At 39.4% G+C, this 25,873-nt stretch overlaps 1 protein-coding gene and 1 long non-coding RNA gene across 3 annotated transcripts in view; one reads left to right on the forward strand and one right to left on the reverse strand.

The window, feature by feature from the left end:
- The window catches only part of LOC144589247 (uncharacterized), a 35,520-nt gene extending 10,478 nt beyond the window's left edge, over positions 1–25,042 (forward strand). The window contains exons 1-2 of the long non-coding RNA XR_013545272.1: positions 1–5; positions 412–25,042. The exon at positions 1–5 is cut by the window's left edge and continues 10,478 nt beyond it. This is a non-coding gene — a long non-coding RNA (uncharacterized LOC144589247). The remainder of the gene's footprint in view (positions 6–411) is intronic.
- Positions 1–25,873, reverse strand: part of TSHZ1 (teashirt zinc finger homeobox 1) — a 99,877-nt gene that overhangs the window by 24,385 nt on the left and 49,619 nt on the right. The window lies entirely within an intron of this gene.

Consider the following 25,873-nt stretch of genomic DNA (forward strand, 5'->3'; position numbering starts at 1 on the left):
AGAAGGTGAGGAATGCCTTAAAGACTGTTCAAAAATCCTGAATGGTTGGGAAAAGTGCAAGTCATCAGAACAAATGGAAGTACAAAAAGCAAATGGTTAAATTTCCAAATTATCTGGCAATTTAATCTTCAGTGATTTATATACTATCAATGGGAGGGTCACTAAGCATGTTGCATCTTTAGCTTTTGAATGACAACTAGGTGATTTAGTATGCCAATAAATGGTATAATGCCTACTACTTTTGCAAAAACAGACTTTTAAAAGTATTTAGCCTTGAACTAAGTCCTATATTTATACAGAGCTTTAAGAGCAAACCTTCATCATTTAGGTAGTAAACATTTTACATTGATAAACAAGATATAGTTCAACATAAACATGCTATTTATTTTTAAACACTATGCCTTTTTTCAGTTATCTCCTATGACGGAAGAACACAGAACATGGGCTCTATTAATTACAGCAGAGAAGTGTGAAATCAAGTTACTACATTAGGATCAATGGAACCAGAATTTGATCCAGCTTGCACTCAACAACAACTTTGTGTGATGAGTAATAAAAAAACAGCTTATTCCCATCATATTCATTTACTATGTTCTATAGCAGCCACTGTCAGTGGGGCCCCTGACACATTCGAAGGGGGCCAGACTGGAAACAATTCTGCATATACCACCTTATAAGGTTCATTATGTGGCTTATAGAATCCTGATTCAGCGTATATTTCTTTCATATTGTGCTTATTGCTGTGGCCAAAAAAAGGTTGAGAATACCTGCTCTATGTATAGGTACCCAATGTGGTGTAGTGGATAGTGACAGATTAAGAGTCTGGAGATCTGGGTTAGAATCCCTCCTTAGCCATGGAAATTAATGTGAGGTGTAGTAGCCCTGGTGAAACCACTTCTTAAATATTTCATTTGCCTCAAAAATATTATAGTGTCTGTAAGTCAAATGTTATTTGAGGAGACATAACACACACACATACAGATACTATCTTACAGGAACATCTCCATAGTCTATTTATTAAAATACTATTTCCCAAACACATGAAACTTACAAGTAGCCTTACAATTGTTGGACAGAACTGTAATTGAGTAAAAGGATTTGCACTTAATGTAACACTATGGTTTAACAGTGGCACCACATGATGAATAGAAAGAAAGCAACTCAAAGAAATCAAAACAAGGCCTGGTGAGCTCCATTTTCTTCCTCCCACATGGGCAAACAAATAATGCATCATTCAATGTCACATTACCTTATTCTTGGCTATGTTGTACAAGCTGGCAACAACAAGCTAGGAATCCAACTAGTGAAACCATAGTACATAGTGAAACTATAGTACAACACTGGGTGCAAATACAGACCAAGAGTATTCTAGTACATATGCAAGTTTCAAGTTTGTTTTGTTCTCACACAATCATAATCCATGTACTATGAGCATCATATGTCACAATGTTTAGTATCCTTCACTATTATTCCATTAAGAACTCACCTATATATGAGCAGGTTCTTCTCAAAATGTTTACTGAATCCTCCCATCCAGAATACCTTAGCATTAATACTACGAGTACCTCTACTACTTTCCTAACTTATTTGACACATTTGTATTTCATAATTCTACTGGTTCCAACAGCCTTATCATTTCATCTTTACATATTAGGCATCCTTCAGTCTCGAGAGACGATGGTAACATGCTCTGTATAGAGGACTTGGAACAGTGTCTATTGTGGCTAAGAAGGCCAATTCGAGAGTGACAATCCGTTCCACACTGAGGACGAATACAATCTGTATCCTGTCTAGCTCCCTGATTTTGCTGCTTTCGTGACTGCCTCTTTGCCTTGGCCTGCTGGACAAGGGTCTCTTCAAATTGGGAGAGGCCGTGATGCACCGCCTGCCTTCAGGCTGAACGCTGTCACCTTTACAACAAACCTATGAAACAACAGATAGAGATTTCTATGGCTTTGATTTCATGGAAGCCCAAGTTCAACTGAACTGCTTTAGTTTCTTGGGACCAGTAATGTTCTCTAGGCATGATAATTAATGCGCCTGTCCAAAGGCAGCAGCTTGTTTTTCTTTCAGGATCAGGTTGCTATGCTATAATCATGATTCACTTCTGAACCTTTCCTGAATTCAGGACAAAGTTAAGATCTGAGAGTACAGATCTTCTGTCAGTACACTCTGGCAAAAAGAAGGGAAATTATACCCGGTTTTGGACTACCACTCCCAGAGTTACACCGTGGCCAGTGACGGAAGGTGCTGTGGAAGCGGAACAGAAAGAAGTGGCATTTTCAGTATCCACTCTCAAATGTTTGTCTCTGACATCTTTATCTAACTGCAAGTAGATAGTAGTGATCTAATTCATTCTCTGACCAGCCCAGGCTACTAGAGCAGAGGAAGCTGCCTTATACTAAATCAGACAATGGACCATTTAGTGCAATATTGTAAATGCTGACCAGCAGTGACTCTCTGGAGCTCCAAGTCTTGACATCTTCAGTATTCTCCTGGTTTTCCCTTCAAATTATAATCAAGGCCCAAGGCAACTAACTTCGAAAATCAGACAAGTACTGTACAATATGTTCAAGATAGTATGTTGATTTAAATTTGCTATCTAACTTCCCCACAGTGCTCCTGAAGTCATGTTCTTTGATAGCTAGATTCAACCACCAAACAGTGCTGGAAGATCGTTTAAAGGGGAAAGCCAAAGCAGTCATTAGTAGTAGATCCTGCTGGGGCTGAAGGACCTGGAAGCTGCCCAGGGATGCTGGGTGCTGACACCAGCCTTACGTACATTTGGAAGTGCTTTGGAAGAGCTGCTGTATGGGAAACACATGTACAATGTGCCATTTGGTTCGGTGGAATGATGTTATACTTTGGATCCTGGCCTAGATTTTTTTTTTTTTTTTTGTATAATAAGCTATAAGAGACCCTATCTGGTACATTAGAGGATAAGTTTCATAAAAGCCATATGCTGAGGACCAGTGCTCACAGCAAACTGTTCACAAAACAGCTCACCTTGTATCTTGTACTTTACTAAGTAAAGTACTTACCAAGATGTGCTGCTGATCCTTGTCCATAATACATTTCTATCAGAATGAATAACACAATATAGCAAATATAATTTGAGCAGAAATATTTCCATCTTCAAATATAGACTGCTTGCAAATCTGAATGCAACTTTCCATCCCAAGTGCAAGGGCCAAATGAAAAGTAGTTAGCAAGCATACGGCACAAGCATAAGCACTCAGAATTATCTGTTATCTCATCAGCATGGAAATATTTTGGAAACAGCTACTTCCTTTCCCTCCAAATGCTGCTCATTCCCTTCGTTACTTGATTGTCAATAACGTATATATTTTCCTGATCTCTAGATTTCTTCTTCCTTTTCTATTTTTTTTTCAAATTTAAGCAGCTGGAAAAGACAAAACACGAGTCATCAAACTGTACATGAAGCAAAGGGACCTGAGCCCACTTGGAACATCAGCCGCATTCTATCTTTCCAGTCCAAAAACCGTGTTCCCACCAATAAATTATGTGACCACCCTGCACTGTCATCTTATCAGAGCTTGAAACTAGCATATTACAAGTAATAATGCATATTACAAGTAATAGTGTTATATTCTCAATAACAGCCTAACATCTGGTAACATCATTACTCTAAGTGTAACTCATAGAAACAATTATTATTCTAAAAACTGTGGTTGTAGGGGTTATTTGGGATGAATTTTGGCCATTTTTATATTTTAAGTTTTGCTTTTTTTGTTTTTTTAATGGCAAACTCCAATTGCTAGTCCCAAATAGAGGAATCACGCTGAGGCCAGGACTTATATTAATCCTACTGACCCAATGACCAAGAATTGGATTCAGGCCACCATAATTAGAGCAGTAACTAAAAAGCAGTGTATAAGCAACACATAACTCAGACTTTACTCTTTGAACAACAAGCTATAAGCAATATTTATGAAGTTTTTCAAAATTAAGAAGTTATAAAATTACTTTTTACAAAGAGCATGTTCCAAGCACTGATGTGTATATAGTGGATAGTGAAGGATATCTTTGCCACACCAGCAGTCATATTACCAAAGGATGAAGGCAGAGAGGACAGTCTCAAATAGTACTCTAATTACCTCAACCTAATTACCTCAGCAAAGTTACCAGTCAGATCTACAAAAAAGTCTTCAGTATAAGCTAACATTAAAAGACCCAAAGTAGCACTTATACAATAATTTGGGTCTACTTCTGACAGTTTTCTCTTCTTTGTGTATCCACCCACATAAATACCGCAGAGAAAGAGAAAACACTAGCCAATTGCAAATACTAAAAAAAGATCCCTCTAGTCCAGCAGTTCACATCAACCTTTTGTATCTCATATCCCCCCAAACACTCTAGCGAATCATCATCATCTTACAACTGCAGAGCTGACCACCAAATCCAACCCATAGCAAGGAGGCACAGTGGGGAATTGAACTCTTAATCTGTGGTTCCACAGGCAGATGCCTAAACCATGGAGCTATCCAGAACATGATGTAACAATAACAATAAAAACACAAAGCCCACTTTTCCCAAAGAAAGATAGTTACCTACTTGCAGGCATTCTGTTGTTACATTTATCATTTATGATGTGTTGACGGGCAGAGAGAAAAGGGAATTGGGAGAAACACTGAATGTCCGAAGTTTACTACTGGTATGCTCTAAGGTCACATCGGTGGATAATTCATGGCAGATAAGTCAGTAGGAGATGGCTAAGCACACTTCCAGGAGGGCATAGCGTGCCATTGACTGAAAACCATTGCTCTGCTCCAGAAAAGTTAACACCACAATACCTCTGTAACTTCTTCAGATGCTACAAATGTCAATGCCACTTTAGCTTCAACAGATCAATATGGCTATCACAGAGTGTAGGTGGAATAGAAGATAGAACTCTTTATATATGCGGTAAGATGCATAAAGCTCCTACAGAGCTATGGTCTTTGGGGCAGTGCAGAATACCATCAGCAGCACATACAAAAACTGTTAAATTTAATGCACACAGTATCATAAAGCCAAAGCCTACCACTCCACAATAACAATTTGATTATCTTAGATCAATAGCATGTTCATTTTACTGTCAAAATAACTTATGTATGTACTGCTTTGATTTCACATGTGAATTGCTTTGAGTTTTACAATATCCTCTCCAATGGTGGTAATCAATAGGAAATTGAATGCATATTGGGAACTGATGCTGAAGTATGCAAAATGAGAGAATGGGGAACAAATTAGAAATCATGTGTTGGTATTTTTCCCCTTTGAATTACTTTGATGCTTTGTATATTTTGACCACAGAACTCTTAATTAGTCCAATAGTCATATAAGCATTAGTAGCACTGTAATGCCATAGAAATTTAGCATTTAGCATGCCTGAGAAAAGAAATCATCCGATTCAGAGCTGTGTAGGAAACGTTCAGTCCTTCACACTTCTTGGTACTAACGGATTCCACTGGGATGATCTCCCCTCCGCATCAGCTGCTTTTAAAAGACACATGGATTTTAGCAAAATGTTTTTAGTGTCACATACTGTATATTCTCATCCTAATAATAGATTATGAAACTAAAGTGAAGGTGTTCAGGCTTGGAACCCCGATCCAGCATGGCCAATGATAAGATGTAGGCCAAGGAGTATACAGTGGTAGAGGCTCACAATCTCTGGTTGTGAGGAAATACTCCAGAGCACTGTTTTATAGAAACTGCCATCAACTGGCACTGACTACCTAAATCAGAGGATGCAGACTTGTGTTCATAGACTGCAACTCCCAGAATTCCCAAGGTACTTTTGTGCGGCTTCACAAGCAATTATACAGATTGCTCAAATAAATCCCTCCATATGTTTCTGAGGAAGCACCTCAAGTTTTCAGAAGGGATTTTTGGATCTCAGTCTTATGTTTTGGGTCAATGACAACAGGGACTGAACAAATATCTAAATGCAATATATTGACCTCAACAGATGTTATGCCTGGGTAAATGTTCAGGCCTTGGTAGAATCCCAACAGCATAAATTTCATTTTAAATAATGACTGTATGGAATATTTTAAGGAAAAGGATTTATGCTATAATAAATACAGCTATTGCTTGACTATTTGGCTGTGGGGAAAGGTGCTGACCATTCACTGTGCTTTATCTCTCCCACTCAACTCAACAGCAAGAATCAAGCTGCAATAGTGGTAAGTCCATCACATACCTCATCTCTTACATAGTGAACTTTTCCTACATTATCTATAGGCTCTGCCTGCAAAATTAGAAGGCAGTCTGTTTAGATCATCATTTGAGCAGATTTAGTTTTATTTCTGCCTTTGCAGCACCTATACACACAGCACAGAGGCTTTTAATATAACACTACAATTTCAACCACAGATGCTCAAGGTAGTAAATATATGTATTCTCAAAGGCTTTCACAGCCAGGATCCAATGGTTGTTGTAGGTTTTTCGGGCTGTTTGGCTGTGTTCTGGAGGGTTTTCTTCCTAACATTTCACCAATCTCTGTGGCTGGCATCTTCTGAGGACAGGAGTTAGAACTCTGTGCAGTAAATATACTTTTGTACCTATATTTTCCTGTCTTCTGCTGTACGTAATATTAATAGGTAGTCATAAAAGACTAGCAACTGAAGTCGTAGAATCGTTCAACACATGAGTAAATAAACAAAAAGAAATGCAGTGGTGCCTCGCTTAACAACGTTAATTCATTCCAGTGAAATTGCTGTAGAGCGAAAACCCATTGAAACACATTAAAACCCAGTTAATGCATTCCAATGGGCTAAAAACTCACCATCCAGTGAAGATCCTCCATACGGCAGCCATTTTCGGTGCCTGTATAGCGAGGAATCCACCCCTAAGCACAGCGGGGAGCCATTTTGAGCACCCGGTGGCTATTTTGAAAACCCGACGATCAACTGTTTTGATCGTCGTAATGCAAAGAATTGGTTCCTGAAGCAGGAAACTGATCTTCGCAAAGCGGAAAAAACATTTAAAACATTGTCGTGAAGTGGATTCGTCGTAATGTGGGGTAATCGTTAAGCGGGGCACGACTGTAAATGAAGTGGTTACTGGCCATCTGTGATTTTGAACCTGTGTGTATTTCTGCACTTGCTTGAAACTTCTCAGAACATTCTAGAGCAGTGGTTCCCAACCTTGGCTAACCCAGATGTTCCTGGACTGCAAATCCCAGAAACCCCAGCCAGCACAGCTAGTAGTGAAGGCTTCTGGGAGCTGCAGCCCAAGAAAGCCTGGGTTACCCAAGGTCAGCCTGATTACTGTAACACACTCTGTAGAGGACTGCCTTTGGAAAGTGTTTGGGAACTCCAGCAGGTCCAAAATGCCACTGCCAGATTGTTAACCGGGGTTGATTACAGGGAACATAGAGTATAATTTCCCTATTAAAGCAGCTCCACTGGCTGCCAATGTGTTTTCAGAAACAATTCAGAGTGCTGTTTTTCACCTTTAAAGCCCTAAACTGCTTGGGTCCAAGCTATCTCAAGGGCCTCATCTCCCTTTATGAGCATGTCCAGCCGTTAAAATCACCAGGAGGGGCTTTTCTCTCAGTCCCACCACCCACATCAGCATGTTTGATGGAGACATGGGAGAGGGCTTTCTCTGACACTGACCCCAAACTCTGGAATTCCTCCCATGAGAGGCCAGGCTGGCCCCATTTTTGCTGTCCTTCTGCAAGCAGATGAAGACCTTTCTCTTCAGGCAGGCTTTCCTTTAAATGACTGGCTGGCCAAGAGGATTTTTAAAGGGATTATTTTATTCTGTTGTTTTACCTGTATTTTTAATATTGCTCTTATTATGAGTTTTAATGTATCTGTTTAATGGTTTTTAAAAAATATTTTAATACTTTATTAATTGGCTTTTAACTTTGTTTCTTTTAATACTTAAGCCACCTTGAATCCTTTAGGAGAAAGGTGGCTTATAAATATTTTAAATTAAATAAAATGCAATTTAAAAAGCGTCCTTGAGGTGTACTACAACAAAACTTAAGAAGTGGTGGTATTGTTTCTAGCATAATCATTCTGAACTTTTTGGTGTCTATGCAAGAATTACAGAGCTCAAATAAAATTTGTCTCAAACATCCATGCTTTAGGAACAATAAAATAGCAGGAGTAGAACCTGGTGGGATGCGTTTCTGGTGGAACAGGTTGTATGGTATCTTTTTTTAAAGAATGTAACTATTTCTTCCTCTCGTACTTGAGATGGTACTGCAGGTCTGAAGAGATATGTTGGAGAAGGGAGATAAATTCTAAAGCATAAACATGTTCAGTAATGGCTAGAACCTATTTGTCACTGGCAACGTCGCACCAGGTGATAAAATACAGTGTTAAGAGTGGAATTGTGACTATTAGAAAGTGAGTCAGGAGACTGAGGGTCTTGGTTTAAGGGAAGTCAAAGGTGTTGCTTAGATTTTTTTCTCTCCTTACCTTTTGTGTTACCTGGTTGCTTGAATCTCTGTTGCTGAGAATGTTGACTGTAAGAATGATGAATTTGCAGTCAGTCTGATAGAAATTTGGTTGACGAGTATAGGTAAAACATCTTCCGTAAGATCAGTACTGTCTTTGTTGGTATTGAAAATAAAAGCCCATGATTTTTGCAGTGTTTCTTTTCCTGTGAAGATAATCTATAATATCATCCACTTTTTTTGGTTGAGAAGTCCTTCCCCGTCCAGAGGTAGGTCTACTATTCTGGACCTTGAATCTTCCAAGATACCACCTGAGCAAAGTTATGTGTAACATCTGAGATACACTGCTGCAGACATGGGGGGGTTGTTTGTTTTTTTGTCAGCACAGTCAGTTGCATGCCACACAGAGTGAATCTGCTGTGTGGCAAGAGACGTAGCTTTTTGCTGGAATGTAAGAGCTAGGACTCTCTCACCCGTCAAGCTGTTGAGTAAGGATTGGATTCTCCTCCCCCCTCAAAAAAAAACTTTTGGTGCACACTCATTGTATCCTCCTCCCCAGCATGACTATTTTGCAGCCATCTCTGTTGTTTGTAGTTGTGTTGTGACACCCTTTGGCCTTTGGTTGAGAAACCTCAACAATGATAGAGCTTGGTCACAGATGCTTGAGAATAAAGGTTGTTTCCTTGTCATGGCTTTTGTTCAGATTCGCCATTTGCCTAGAAGTAGGATGTGAGGTCAATAGTTTAAGCCATGACTCCTTAACCAAGTTCAGCAGAGGCGGTAACATGCTGATGTGGACAGAGTAGATATAAACTGGATCAAATCTTGATGGAGGTGGCCTCTGTACCTCAGAGGCTGATGCAAACCACACCAAATCTTCCTTGAGATTGGGTTTGTTTGAAAGTTGTGGCAGTTCCTTGGTTTTGGCGGGAAATAATGACTGAGGCTTATCCCTAATGTTTGCAACTCCAATTTTATTAACTTTTGGTGAGTCAATAACTATTTCAATTGGATCAAAAAAGATAGATCCAGCAAGGGTCTGTAACTTGATGGGGTTGATTCCTCTTGAAGATTAGGGTAGCTCACTGGGGATCCAGTCCACAACGTTCTTGATCTGTGGGACTCCGTTAGAGGGGCACTCCTCACTGCGCAAATAGTGCCGCAAATAGTGTCAAGCCTAGTACCCCTCTTTTGGTGGCTTGTTGTATGTTGGGTCTGGCCTGATCACCTTCTTGCCCCGTCATTGTCCCCACGGGAAAACAATCATTGTCCATTCCTGAGGCTCATATGTCGTCTCTTTTTCTTTCTTTATCTCTGGATCCGGGAACAGCCCACCAACCTTTAGGTTAGGGAAGTCCCTTAAAAGCCTGTGTGTTTTCTCATAGGCTGAGTCTAATCCCCTTTTATCTTTTTCCTCCTTCTTCCTCACTCCTTCATTCTTGAACTTACTGCCAAATCTCCTTTCCCCCATATCTTTTATATCCTCCTCCCATACTGACATTTTCAGCTCCTCCCCTTTTCCTCTTACTCCTTCCTCCACCAGACAGACCTCTATACTTCCCTTCTCCTCCTCTGTCTTTTCCTTTTCTTCTATCAGTTTCTATTTCACCTCAGTCAATTTTCCGTCTATGATTCCCTCCTCGTCTTTTGGTATCTCTGTGAGTGAGGACAGCTCACTTTCCTCCTTCTTTCCTTCATATTCCTGTTCTTTATCTGCAGTCTGGGGGGGAGGTCTAGGTGTCAGTGGTTGATATTTAGATTTCTTGGGAACCACCAGTTGCTCTTTGGGCCTCTTAGGTTTCTACTTCAGTTTAGATTTCTTTGCCACATTACTGTAAGAATCCACTGATTTACTTCTCTTCTTCAAAATGAAAGAAGAGGTCAACTTTGGCGCTAATGTCACCCTTGAAACCAAAGGTATGTCCTCAAAGTCAAAATGTGGTATTTTCTGGACAGACTTAATGTCCAATGACATATGGTCATCTGATTCTGACTGAAGTGTCTCCATGAGAACTTGTTTGAAGAGTGTCTTACAGACAGGTACAGCTGGAACGGAAGCTGCTTGTTGAGATAAACATCCTATCACCTGCAGTGATCTTTCCCAAAGACAGAATCTGAAGCAGGATCTTTAATTTTTTTTATAGTAACTTTAGTAAATTTGCACCAAAACTGTCAACTTTGAGTCTGGTACCCCTCACCAAGGCAATATAAACACTTAGGATGTCCTTTGGTGAGGGGAATTTTGTTGGTGCATGTTGGTGCTCTTCTTAAAGAGGGAAGGTGTAGAATACAACAAATAGGAACTTGGGGGGGCAGGGGAAGATAATGGAGCAACTGCTGCTTTTTAGAAGACAAAGATGAACAAGAAGATGAACAGGTATGAAACCATCAATAAATGGAAAAAAACAGGCTCTAGACCACTGGTTCTTAACCTTTGTTACTCAGATGTTTTTGGACTGCAACTCCCAGAAGCCTTCACCATCAGCTCTGCTGGCTGGGGATTCTGGGAGTTGCAGTTCAAAAACACCTGCGTAACAAAGGGTAAGAACCACTGCTCTAGACAATGCTTTGAGAAGTTTCCTCAGTGATGACTAAAGTGCACTGAGGGATCACCATTAGGTATAGGAGCATGTGCGCTACAGATGTCTGTTCTAATGGTTTTTTGCTTTAAGCTCTATGATGTTCTGAGGAGTTTCACACAGGCAAAGAAACAACCGAATATGTGATTCACAGATGCCACCAAGAAGAAAAACAGACATTGACAATAAATAAATATTGAAGCCCAGTTGTAACGTGTGAATAATTTGATTAGGAACAATTCTGGAATAATGGCTGTTCTGGGTTTTTCGGGCTCTTTGGCCGTGTTCTGAAGTTTGTTCTTCCTGACGTTTCGCCAGTCTCTGTGGCCGGCATCTTTAGAGGACAGCAATCTGTCCTCCGAAGATGCCGGCCACAGAGACTGGTGAAACATCAGGAAGAACAACCTTCAGAACACGGCCAACGAGCCCAAAAAAACCAGAACAACCATTAGATCCCGGATGTGAAAGCCTTCGCGAATTCTAGAATAGTTAAAATAGTTTTTCCTAGGCAAAAATCATCTTGTATTTTACTGCACACATATGTGCACTAACACAAATGGTTTGCATGGATTCTTGGCTGTCTGTTGTGTACCTTGTCTCACTGTATTGTGTATGCAGGGCACAGCTGGGTACAATAGATACTTTGTGAAAATCTAGCACTATTTGCATGATTTATCCTTCCATGACCGTGTGACCCAACGGGATCCTGCCCTTAATAAGTAAAAATATTTAATGAGACTGTTGTATAATAAATAATATACAAATAGTTGTAGATTTGTTATAAAAGTACTATGAAATAACTCTGATAGCACTAACAACTGTATTTAGGTACAGCAGTTTCCATACATACTTTTAAGAAGAAGAGGAGAAAGCATTTCTGGTATCGTGCTACTTCTACTGCTTCTTTTCTCACAAAGAAGGAGAAGAAAAGGAGGAGACCCTAAATTTTCCTTCAGCAACTGCTTCTGTTGGGAAACTCAGGACAGACAGGTATGGGGCAAATACAGTTAGATCACAACACAGGCAGGAAGGTAGGGATCATCACAGCTGGATTATTTGAATTTCATTTCACAGTGACTAAATGAACAGCCCATAATGACCCAATTTTGGGCAAAATCTCTTCCATTAGCACACCAGCAGCACTGAAAGGATGTAAAAAAAGAAAAAAGAAAAAAAAAACAGCAAAAATCCTATGAAGACATATGAACATAGTCGTGCTCCTGTGGATAATTACTGAATGGTGGACAGCATAGTCTTTTCTGTGCAGTATTCTGTGCAAACAGCATGCCCAAGAAATCCTAGAGAAGATGATTGAATGCACAAACACACACACACACACACACACACAAAACCAGTGTTAACATTTGTCTCTTGGGGAGTAAGATCCAGGCAACCTCAAGAGAGCTGACTGTGTCCCACTGGACGTAAATAAGAAATCAACAAAGAAATAAAGTGTGGGGTAGTAGTCAACATCTCTTTCAGACACAGCAGACTGTGTGTTATAGAGTTACACCTTCAGCAAAGAGGAAAACACTGAGCATTCACAATTAGTTTTTTCCTGCACCCAGCAATTATTTTCCTCTCAGTCCTGGTGAAATGCTAACCACAGCATGCTTACATAAGAATCACACATACGTATGACTTTAAGAGAAATGAGCTAACTTTCATTTTAACATTATAATTCTTAAGTGTTATCAGCAAACACAGAAATATCCATTATGTAGCTACAATACTATATTTTAGTAATTCTGTTATGCACTTGTATTTAAATAAAATACAAATGTAGCAGATAAATCTGAAAAATGAACAGTGCAAAACTATACAAACACTGATAAAAAGTAGTGGACAATATGAATTTTATTTTAGTATTTATTTCTTTAATTTATATACCACCCAATTAGTGCAGAAGTCCTATTCTGGGCTGTTTATAACAAGTTAAAACGTATTTTATAGAAGCAATAAACAGAAAACAGGGGAATTTGAAGAAAGCAAATATGATCGACTGCCTGTTGTGGAGAATTGTCAGGATTATATCATGCCTTAGTGAGAGCTTCTATCCCAAAGCAAAACAAAACAAAACATCTGCATTACTTTCTCTAGTTTCCTCTTTTTCCTCTTTCTAAATTGTGAATTGAAGAATACTGATTTTGAGAAAGTTTATGAACTTGCACGTCTCCCCACCCCAAGTGCTCATAGAAAGATAATCAAAGACTCCTTAATGTTCCCTCCCCAAATAAATATAAATAAAAAGTTCACTTTAGCTATTTTTTGAAATATGACCTTATACATCAGTTATTTTTCTAAAAACTCTTAAGGTCATCCAACATGCTTTCACTGTAATTTGTGAGTACATTAACTCAGTAGTCATATGACAGTGAAATTATGATAATAGGCTGCTAAAATGGGTCATGCAGACACTGCATTTCATGTAAGCTTCAAATAACAGTGAGAATATAGTCCAAATCAAATATGACAGTACAAAAGCACACGGTTTACTTTACTCAGGGAACTGCAAGGACCTGGCAGACAGAGGAGATGAATGAAGTGATTGGGGGGGGGGATGAGGGGAGTGACAGATATTTACTATATTTCAAGTGTAACAACTTAAGTTCTCTCCCAAATATGATGCAATAGGGAAAGAAGGCATATTCAATGGGCCAATTTTTAAAATATCACTCATCTTTATTCACTGATCACAAGACTTTTTCATCCACAACTTTTAAACTAAACCTCTCTCCTAAAATAAGCAGCCTATTTTTAAGCAAAATGGAACTACTCATTACATCTGTGTATTAACATATATTAAAATGAAAGGTTATGTGTGTTTCGTCATGGCTAAATATGCTTCCACAAAAAAGAATAAATACCCTCTATGTTAAACATAAAAACAGAAAGGGCCTGCTAGTGATGGTATTTTGGGAACTGTAATTCAAAAAAAGTTGTGTTTGTCTTCTTGGGTTAAAAAAGCATTAAGTTGAAAAAGGAGAACCATTTATTCTCATCTGTTTATACTAATCTGCAGACAATGTTAACATTAAACATTATTTATCTCACACTTTGAGAATTTGGGGCATGAGCAATTTCAGATAACCCTTCTAGAATTCCCAGAAAGAAGCTATTTTAAAGAGGAGTGGAATCATATTTACCAAATCAGAATTTCAAGAGTTAGTCTTTGATGGACAGTTCGAAATCAAGTAGTTCCTCACTGAGAAGCAGGAGTGCATAGGATGGATCAATGAACACTGGCTTCTTCAAGACAGTGTTTTTCTCATTGACTCTCTTTACTAGAGAAGTAAATCTTTTCCTTCTTTATCCTTGCAGAAAATTTCAAAGGTTTTCCTGCCAATTGCTCAGCTTATTGTGTTTTTTGTGCATTTTTTGCCTTCTGAGGTACTTTGGCAAAAAAAAAAAAAAAAGACGTAGGTGGGGTTTTCCATAATAAATCTATATTTTGTGCAAAAAATGTATTCTGTACAAAATACTGTAGTTTAAACATTATACAAAGCCTTTGCCCCAAATACAAGAGGGTTTATGTACAATAGAAGGTTTTTGCTAATGGTACTGCTAACCAAACAAAAGGCACTTTTTCTTTTTCTCTCATACAGGACTGAAAAACATGGCTCCAATTGACCATTTTTCTTCAGTGCGATATCTTCTACACAGAAGTGACACTACGTGACCTAAACTGCGCAAAAGCTTAATTGAAACTAAAGATTATGACATTTCAGAAAAGCAGAAAACTATGATTCTGAAGAAGGTATTATTTAAAACAAGAAAGAAAAAGAAAAAAAGAAAATTGTTAGGAAAATCTGAAGAAAGCAAATATGATCGACTGCCTGTTGTGGAGAATTGTCAGGATTATATCATGCCTTAGTGAGAACTTCTATCCCAAAGCAAAACAAAACAAAAACACCTCAGGCCATGTGGCAAAAGGAGAAACCTTTATTTGGACAATTTTTCTGAAAAGTAGAACCTGTACTAAAATCTTGAAATCTAAAATATAAGACTCTGGAAGCACCGCATTCTGTGGATATATTTTAATTTTCCAAACTGAAATTGAACCATGCTCTACTCTGCATGCACAGGCCATAATGGGTTATGGCAGGGTGTGGGGAGGAATATTTGTTGTCTCAGACATGTGTTAAAGGTTTTTATGTTTCCTTTCTCCTTTACTTTTGCAGACCACAGCATTTCTCCAACCATGCTCATACTCCCTTGGTTTTGGCTCTGTTTTTACTGATACTCAACATCTCTTTTCCACATCCTGGCTCTGTCACTATTGTTCTGCTTCAGGCCAAGACCTTTCCATTTTGCTAGGTTTTCAGCAACTAACTGGCAGTTTAAGGACTCTGTGACTCTCTATACATGTTATAGAGAGTCACAGAAGCAAACCAGGAATACCTAGCATATAGTAAGACATTTCATTCTGACAACACATGGAAAGGAGGCTATATGTCGTGAGTTGCACTTATGTAGCACCGTTTTCTAAAGGTTACCAAAGCCACTTCCCGTCTACTCTGGACACGCTTTTACCTCTTTGAGAAAAGTCACACAAGCTATAGTTGTTAATTCTCAAAATGAGAAGACTACTTATCCTCTGTTTGAGGGCTCATGAACATCATGAAGTTGAATGAAAATGGGATTCAATGGACCTTGACCTAGAATAGCCTTGAGCAGATACGTATTGCAAATAAAATTAGGAGCAATTATTAACATGGAGTCTCTAAAGGACTTTTGCTGCTGTAGGGCTCTTACTAGAATCCTGAGAACCACTTCATTTAATTTTTTTTTAAATATAAGCCCCAAATTTCATTATTATGAATACAGTATGGAAAATGAAATTCCAGAAATAATGAAGGATCAAAATCAAGAAGGCAAGTTAAAAATGTTTTTTTCAGTTCTCCTGGTTTCTAATAGCATGATCTACAACAAATATTTCACTGACAACCCCTACAGAAATGAACAAACGTTTTATTTATTTCAACAGATTTTATTCAGCCTTTTCCAGGACAATATAATGTACTGATACCAGGATTTCAGTCAAAAAAATAACAATTGCAGAATGTCAGTACTGTGGAATATCTGCAATGTGTTCATGGGATGTAGAGTGGCATCCAGCAAGTTCTGGATAATGACATGCAGATTAAATTAAAAACACAGAAATGAAAATGTGTCCATTAGCTATGGCCCTCAGCCTTTTAACATATTTCAGATGCGGCCCTCAGGACTGAATACTTTGTCCCACTCTTAATTTAGTAGATCAGGGTCTATCAGATCAACATCACTGATTTAATAAAGTAACCTTTATTTTCTTGTTTCTCTTTCCTCTTTTCTTTTACAGCCTTAAAGTTTTATTTTAAAGAACTTTCCAGCATAAGGAATTTAGGAAAAGGTCATTTTGTTTTCCTCAGTGTCCCCCCTCTGCCCCAAAGACACAAAGCAACATTTGACATCTATGCAAATTAGCACATGAAAAAAGCACTCCCTTGTTTTTCCTTTATGCCAACTCAGTATGAAATGTTGATATCTAAAATATCATGTCCAGCAACAACAACAAAAGACCCAAACTGAGATTTAATTGGAGAGGTGAATATAATAAATGTATAGCAATGAATAAGGCTGTCATTGCCATTCATTCATATGGTAATAGCATGCACAGTTTTATTAACAGATAGGCATAAATCAGTATTAATTGTACTTTATGAGCTAGTGGGGCACATTATGAAAGCAGCTAAGGATAGTAAATAGTTAACAGTACAAAGAAGAACATACTAGTAATAGTTGATAATCTCAGTACATGAAATGCTATACACAGGGCAATACACAGTTAGGGCTAAATCCAGTGCTAATCACAACGTATTTTAAGTGTTGATTTGCCAAGTACCCACTGATTAAAGCTGGACAAATCAGTGGATTTAGGCTACAGGAATATGGAAAGGGTGAGAGACTTTTTTCTCTAGCTATTCAGTTGCTTTGAATCTTAAATACTGCTAATTACCCCAAAAAACTTCTATTTCAAAATGCATTTTAATATTTAAAAATATGAACACTTAATGTGGAAAATATTCCTGTTACATAATTCAGATTGCAATAGCATAACTGTAACCTATCATGAGCCATTGAAACAGTTAAGGTAGAATAAAAGAAATCAAAAGAAAGCATCTATGCAAACATCTGCCTTCTACAATCAATAAAAGCAATGCATGGCTTCTGCTGAGTTTACGTCCAGAGCGTCTTCTAATTCTGAAAAAGGAACTTGACAAACATTTTAGAAGGTGGCTGAGCAGACACACATGAATATAAACACTGTAAGCTACTAACACAGTTGGTGTGATTTATGCATGACTTCATTACTCTTTGATCGTCTTTTGCATTTTCTTCACTGTCACATTTTCCATCAAAGAAGGAACATTCCCTCGGTCCTACTGCTTCCTGGGAGTTATCCCAATGTTCCAACAAAAGGATACCAAGTGAGAGGTTCCTCACATACAATCCAAGGGGTTGTGCAACTATCTTCCCCATGGAATAAATACTAGAATGACACTTCGGCCACTCAGTGGGATTGAGAAGCCGTTCCCTTCTTCCTACTGGCCATACACATGAATTGAAGCAGACAAAGGTGGTAGAAAACAGGTGCCTTCTGTTTTCTCCTGACACAGTCCCAGAAATCTGCTTGGGAGATTCTAGACCATTTCTGGGGCAAGAAATCAATAGAATCCCAAAACACCCATCCCTAATACACACATTAATCTACATACACTGATGTATATTTACTATATTTTAAGTGAAATACAGGATATCTCATCATATTGGAGATTACTGGGAATACAGTAGATCCCCTGTGTCTGTCTCTGTTTGGTCCAGTATTAGATGACAGAGAAGAGCAACCTCAATGCCCCTACACTTATTTTATTTTTCCCCCTTAAACTTAACTTGGTCTGCACAGTACTTCAAAAAGAGGACACACTCCAACAGGGGAGTGCCGTCTGACAGCCCTTCAAGAAGAGCAGCGTTCTCTGGAAAAATATATACTGGTCATATTCTATCCCTGATAGCATATAAAAATAGCAGGAGTAATTACAGGAATAAAAGGTGACATTAGTATATAATGTGGGTAATAAATACAATGCAATAAATTGTGAATTATAAAATGGTGCACTATAAAAAGGTAAAAAAAGGTTAGATTAAAAATCTGTAAAAATAGTTTCTTTCTAATGCATCAAGTGCTATATTCAATAAAAAAATAAGTAGTGTATGCATTACTCCCCACTGCACCTTGTCATGTCCCCAAAGCTTCCCCTGAAGGACGCTGAAGTCTCAGGAAAGCCCTTGCCAAATTTTTGCTGAATCTTTTTTTCCACCACTGTATCAAGAAAGCTACAGTATCTCAACATTTAAATAGTCTCTGTGCAAACAGAAGTCTCATACCATATTAACAATTTTTTAAAAAGATGTGACCTTTCTGAAGCCAGGTATACTGCACTGGCAGAGAACAAGATATGAAAAACTCCTGGCTCAAGTCTCACTTCAAATGTGGGCTAGCTAAATGATCTCTGGCAAATCATTTCCTTTCAGCCCTCCATTTACAAAAAGGAAAAGCACTGGCCCAAGTCACAGAGCTCTAAAGGGTATACATTTAGTGCAAGAAGCATTCTGAAAATGAAGGCGGTACCATTTGTCATTGAAGCTACCAACATGAATTTGACCAAACTCCGGGAGGCAGTGGAAGACAGGAGCACCTGGCATGCTTTGGTCCATGGGGTCACGAAGAGTTGGACACGACTTAACGACTAAACAACAACAACCATTTGAGAGCTGTTCTTTCTGAAAGGTTGTAATTTTGCAAAAACATTATTGGAATAAGTTGCATTCAATACAGTGAGTCTTCTGAGTTAAAATAAATAATTACCTATTGCTACTGTGCTATTACAACACAGTTCTTGCAATCTCCTGTACATTATCATGAAACAATGATACTATTACAGATTTTACCTTGGTAGACAGAAAGTTAAAAGTCTATTGAGAATAAGAGAAAAAAAATTCAAATTGGGTTTCAGATGGTATTTGACACTGATAATATTGAATAAAATGAACACTAGTTATCTGAATCTCTGTTAAAAATGTGAGAAGGAAAATGGTACTTTCATATGTGGTGGGAATGCGAAAAGTACAAAGATTTTGGAAACTAATCTTTAAAAAACTAAATGACATATGTGAAAAAGATACAGAATTGAATCCTATGATAGCTCTGTTATCAATATTTGAGAATATGGAATATGATAAGATGACTAAAGAATTGATTACCATTAACAGCAGCCAGATTAATAATAGCTAGGAATTGGAAATCAAATTCTGAATTTCAAATGGAAGAATGGTATAATGAAATATGGAACATTGCTATAAATGATAAGTTAACTTGTAACTTAGAAGTTAAGAAAATGAATAATTTCTATGATATATGGGGCAGATTTCTTGAATATGTGCTAACAAGAGGAAAAGAAAATTCCAATCAGGTATCGATGGAGAAGAGGACAATAAGGTACAAAGGAGACATTAGGGAAGAGGGTGACTTTGTCTGGGTGAAACTGAAGAAATGGAGGATTGACTCTGAGGGCAGCAAGTTCCGAGGCGACCAGGAAGAGTGTCTTGAGGGAAAGGAGGTGCTCAGAGATGGTAGCAAGTGGCTCAAATGGAGAATGGGTAAGCTAGTGAAGAACAACAGGTAGAGACTATTGTGGAGAAGGTGTGGGAGCAGAAGAACGCATATCGGAGACACACTGAAGGAAGAGTTTCACTGTGGGATGATGAAAAAGCAGAACAGCATCGGAATCTTGAGGTTGATGAGCTATGACAGCAGATAGGTAAACTTTGAGAGTAGAGAGGGGAAATTGTTTACGAAATAGATGGGAGAGAAACTGAAGGACAGCTTGCATGGTCATAGGATTGGTAGGAAGATGATGCTGGAGAGCAAATTTGGTGAAGAGAGTCCATTTATAGGAATAGAGCTTAACAGAGGTAGGCTTTTGGGCATTAGCTAAGATGGCTTCTACCGAGGGTGAATCCTTCACAGCATGAGATGGAGAGTGTGAAGTTCAGGGTGATGAATCTTGACTTGATACTGTGAGAGGAGGTGAGGAATGAGAGGCAGCCGGAGATAATCCATGGCGATGGAGCGGAGCTTGGTGAACCATGGTTGTCTTGGCCACCAAGGGGCAATGAGGATTGTGTTGGAGCGATCTTGATGGATTTTGGCTATTGTTCTGAGAAGGAGAGGGATGGGGGGAAACAGATAGATGAGGTGTGTGGTCCAGACTGCCATCAGTGCATCTCCGAGGGATCTGTGTCCCATGCCTGACCTTCTAACGTGACCATACAGAAACCTCTCTGAATGATATAGTAGTTGATGTCCCGAAGGTTGAGGATAGGTCGCAGACCGCCGTCTCATTTGGGGACAGTAAAATAGTGAGAGAAGAACCCTGAATCGTCTTCTGAAGGGTTGATAGGTGATATGGCGTCCTTTAGGATAAGAGATTGAATTTCCTGTTTGAGAGCAACGGACGGTGAGGTTAGAATGATCCTTGGTGGAGGTAGATAAATGAATTATATGGTGTAACCTGCAGTGACAATGGTGAGGACCCAGGAGTTGGTGATGATAGAAGCCCAAGATGGAAGACGGGCTGAAAGATGAGTGGCGATGGATGGAGAAAGGTAGGTTGAACGGATCTAGGGGATGAAGAAGTCTGTTTTTGTTTCTTATCAGGGCAATGGAAAGACTTTTGGGCGGTGACATACTGTGTGTCTAGGTTGGAAGGAAGGAGCAGGCTGTGAAGGATACCTATTCTTGTCAGGAAATTATCTGGATTGTTGGTAAGAGTAAGGGCGGCACCACTGATATCATTGTGGTTTGTAGTATGGTTGGGTCTTTTTCAATTTTTGCAGGTTGTCCAATATGCCATTGGTCTTTTCGTCAAGACTAATAGTCAAATAGACCAAGTCATATAGACCAGTACCATCGAACGGTAAGTCTTCAATTCTCATGCGAGCATCATCTGAGATGTGGGCGGATTGTAGCCAGGCATGTCTACAGAGGGCTATAGCAGTAGCCATGTGTCTAGATGATCCTTCAATAATATGTCTGTGATACGCTCCTGAAGTGTGAGAGCCATGGCCTCTTGGTGGAAAGCGAGGCCATGAGGTTCGTATTCACCTGAAGCTGATTGCAGTGATGGGAGAGCCTTATTCCAAAGATAATGATGATAATCTCCCATAGCTGTGAGATAATTGGCAATGGGGAGTGTAAATGAGGCAAGGGAATAGATCCTACGCCCGGCAATGTCTAATTTCCTTCCTTCTTTGTTATTTGGTGTGGTGCTGAGCAATTTCATGCTCTGTTTTAGGTGGCATCAATGATGACCACATTGGGAGGTGGATGTTTGGAGAGGAAGGCAGTATTCTCTCCATGTGTCTTGTAAAGATTTTCGACTTTGCGAGACATTTGTGGGACAGAGGATGGTTTAGACCAAGTTTGTTTAGTGAGCTCTAACAATGAGGTGACAAAGCTCATACTTAGAGGTGGAGTTTGTTCCTCATTAATGTCTTCAAATACTTTATCTGATTGGGGATGAACAGGTTGCTGCACATCTAATTCCACAGACTTGGCAATTTGAAGGACCAACTGAGAATAGGGGGAGAAGTCATCAGATGGTGTTGGAGGATTAGCCTGAGTGACATTCAAGTCTGGTGTAGGTAGATTAGGAGGGGATTCCTGTTCTAGTACAGAGTTAGAAGCCTCCGAATAGTAGGATTGAGAAGATAAGGTTGGAGAGGTAGAACGGTACCGTGGGATGGAGGTGGATAGAGGTTGTGGAAGATCATGATGAGATCTAGAAGGAGCCTATTGGGCCGGTACGGAAACAGATTGATGTTTAGAGTGTTTCTTATGATGAGAATGCATGGTACCGGAAGGTAGAGGCGGGGGTCCAGCATAAGTGGTGGTCACTTGTACTGAGGGAGGCTGTGGTTGAGAAGGAACGGAGGGTTGTGTGATGCATGACACTGTTGGGACGGAGGTCCAATGTCATTTCAGTTCCGTAGGTTGATATTGGAGAGACGTGGGATAGGGTCTCTTGTGAGGTCTGTGGGACTTCGGTACCAGAGGGGACGGTACGGAATCATCATCTGACGAGGAACAGTAGAAGCCATGATACCATGATCGGTATCGAGGGGAAGGTGAAGACTCAGAGAAGTCAGATTGGTAATAGTATCGGTGTCGAGGGTGCAGACGGTTGGTATAGAAGTCAAGCTTGGGTTGGTAATACTGATATGCTCAATGTTGAGAATGTTTGAATATAGGGTCGTAATACTGCGGAGGCTCATAGAGCGTGACCCGTTTGGAGTGTGATACTGAGTAGAAGGCTCTCGAGATGCCAGAGACCCAGTTAGAGTTATGGGTCGTACGGGATCAGCATTGGAATGGCACATCTGGGATGTGTGGTGGATCTTCCTTACCTCTTGCGCAGAGGTGAAATGCTGGGTCCTGGGTACACTGACTCAGAATTGCCCACAGAAACAGAGCAACCCGAGGACACAGGGCTCAATTGTGCCAATCTAGGCAGGATGGTAACCTCAGCGGGATCGAGCACAGAAGATGGAGAGCGTGCAAGTAGTGAAGATGGAGGTTGACCAGATGGAGGAAGAAGGGTCTCTTCTGGCAAGTCAAGGCAGACTGTAGGCTGGTCGTGTAATGGTGCTAGTTCCGGTATGAGTCTCTGTCTGGAAGGATTAGAGTCAGTGGAAGACTTATTTTGTTTCTTCGATTTGGAGTGTTCTGATACCGAAGGAGATTTTGGTACCAGGATGGACTTTGTTGAACTGGGAGGTTTGGGCTTAGATTTCGGTTTAGTTTTAGAGATCGGTTTAGCCGTCGTAGAAGTGGTAGTTGCACCCGGAGATTCTTTCGGGGGATGAGATGTTTGTGATGGTTCCATGGTTTGAGCTGGTTGTAAGGAACGTTCCCAGAGGAATGACCGAAGATGCTGTTGCTGGAGTTTAATGGCTTGTTTAGTGAAGTTCTTGCAGAATTGACACGTGGAAGGTTGGTGAGATTCTCCCACACAAAAAAGGCAGAGATCATGGCCATCTGAAAGAGGGACCTTGTTGGAGCATGAGGTGCACCTTTTAAACGGGGAAGGGGGAGCCATAAATGGAAGGGAAGGGGGGCAGTATGGGAAATTGTTGAAAAAGTCTCTTATAATTTCCTTGATTAAATATATAGAAGATCGTAGAATCAATCAAAAGTTTATAATTATTTTCAGATATCAAATGAAGACGAACGGAGCTCGACGAGAGGAGACCTCAGCGGCGGCAAAAAGGAACTGAGGTAATTACCAGGACAGGCAGACCACGTGGGCTAGGGGGGCGGTCCTTGATGAATGTATCACAAAGCTCTAGAATATTCCAGAGACCTCTGCGCAAGCGCAGATTAAACCCATTAGTGTGCATTCAGAGACCACGAAGCAGAACAGTATATTCTTTTATATTATATACAATTCTAACAGATCACTTTTCATTTGACACTATGTTGCTATACTTAATCAGTGTCAATTAAATAAAAGCCATATACAATATTGCAGTAAGTAGATGGACTTTAAACATGTAAAGTTGCTTGAAGAAAATAATAATAAATCCAGTTTACGGCACCATAAAAACATTATGCCTTTACACTTGCTGTGATGTCTCTCTATGTTGATTTGTGATTTACTTGCAAAATCCTGAGAATGGGAAGATACTCTATTTCATTCTTTACATATAAACCCATGTGTAAATCCACTGATAATAGAAATATAAGTCAATACATTCAATGTGGTTTATTTTATCTTTGCTTGCAGTTCAGTGAATGAGCTTTCAGTTATTTGACTACTTCACTGTTACTGATTCATGAATTTTATATTTTGGATCAAGTACTTCTTTGGCTTTCCAAGTGTTATTTTCATGATGACTAACAATGTGCAGCCATTTAAAAAAATAATAATGATTTTGACTGAGGTTATTTCTTGTGTTTATGCATTTTATTTGTCTGCATAAGCATATGAAACCCTACCAGCTACTATATTCTTCGGCGGTTATGTTCCTCCATGGATATGCAGATTGGATCTGCTCCTTCTAATCAAAGAAAAATAGAGGGAATCCATCTTTTAGTTTCACTTTCTTCAATCCTTAGCTTTATTTATATAGAAACCAGACATCATGATTCAAAACATACTGTAAGACCTAAATCCAATTGCTCGTCCCAACTACAATACACTCATTGGTCAAAATCTCCTTCTGAAAATCCATACACAACCACACAAGTAGTTTTTATCTCCTTCCAGCTGTTTATCGCAAACTTAGATATGTGATTACCTGTGCAGCCTGGGCATGTCCAATGTGCAATGAACAGCCAGCAGAACTATGCATATTTGTTGCAAGACTGCTAGTTTATTCTCCATGAATTCAAGAGGATTCTGGCCACTGAAGCATTCTATTGTCAGATGGGATTGACTTGCCATTCAACAATTGAGAAAATTGTAATTAACTAGCACTTGGACTTAGATCTAGTTTACACAAAACCAGCTGGGCAACCTAGGGCTTCTAGTTATCTTATTTGACACATGGCTACAGTTTTAAAACCATAGATGTCATTTTTGAGAGGGTAAATGCTAAATATTCTTGTTTCCACAGCAAAAAAAAGGAACATGTGATAACCCAGCACTTTGAACAGACTGACTAAAAGACTATAAAATCTTGGCTTTAACTCCAAACTGGTACAGCTTTTCACATTGTTCTTTTGCTGCTCTTTTTCACTATCAGTACTGGAGGTTAATTTAATGTTTTTACTGTTTGGATTCAAAACCCAAATCAGAATGTTCTGCTGCTTGACCTCCTGAACAAGTCCATGCCATAAAAGACTGCTGTGTTCCTTGAATGTTTCAGCATATGCTGGAATATAAACAACAGCAGCAGAAACAAGTGATCAGACAAGAAATTCTGGAAATATGCATCAAAATTGCCCAGCCATGGGCAACCAAAATCAAAAGAAAAGCCTTTTGCTTAACTAAATCTTTCAGATTGACTTGACAAAGTAGAACAGAAGACAATTTGAAAAGAAGTCCTAAATTCGTAGAACCTGTCATGTTCTGAAACAAATGTTCAGAAAATCACACCAAACCATTGCTAAGGCAGCTTAGGGCTCTGATCATTTTGGAGCAGGCTGGTGCAGGAGGGCCTGGCATGCTCTGGTCTATGGGGTCACGAAGAGTCGGACACGACTAAACCACCTAGAGCGGACGAGTCGCCCAGACAGGTGGGGTATAAATCAAATAAATAAATAAATAAATAAACAAATAAACAAATAAACAAACAAACTAAACAATGACGACGGTGCAGGCTAAATAGGCAAATTCTTTGCCTTGTCTGAAGGGCCTGTCTATAAACTGCCTGCAGCTGAATTAAGCTATAGGCAGTTTCTCAACCAATCCTTTAAGACCAAGCAAAGAATATATATACAGACATTATTTTTATGTAAGTGATGCAGTGCATCAACTATGGTCTGCTAGTGTCTAAATAACAGTCCACTTCGCCTTCCCCTCTGCTAAGGAGCTGAGAAAGTATTCAGTTTCCCGATATCGTGAAGTGGCTTCCTTATTAAGTTATTTCACAATATCAGAAATTCAAAACAGAAGGAGTCTTGGCAGCCAGAAGGCTCATTTTTGGTTTGTTCCTAGCGATCATATGTGCTGGAAACAGACCAAACTATGGTGATCCTACCATCACCAAAAACAAAGAGAAGCCCCTGACGGGGGAATGCCCTGGGGACAATTTGGTTCACTTCAGCAAT

Source organism: Pogona vitticeps, chromosome 4 (assembly GCF_051106095.1).
Source record: "Pogona vitticeps strain Pit_001003342236 chromosome 4, PviZW2.1, whole genome shotgun sequence".
In the NCBI taxonomy this organism is placed as follows: domain Eukaryota; kingdom Metazoa; phylum Chordata; class Lepidosauria; order Squamata; family Agamidae; genus Pogona; species Pogona vitticeps.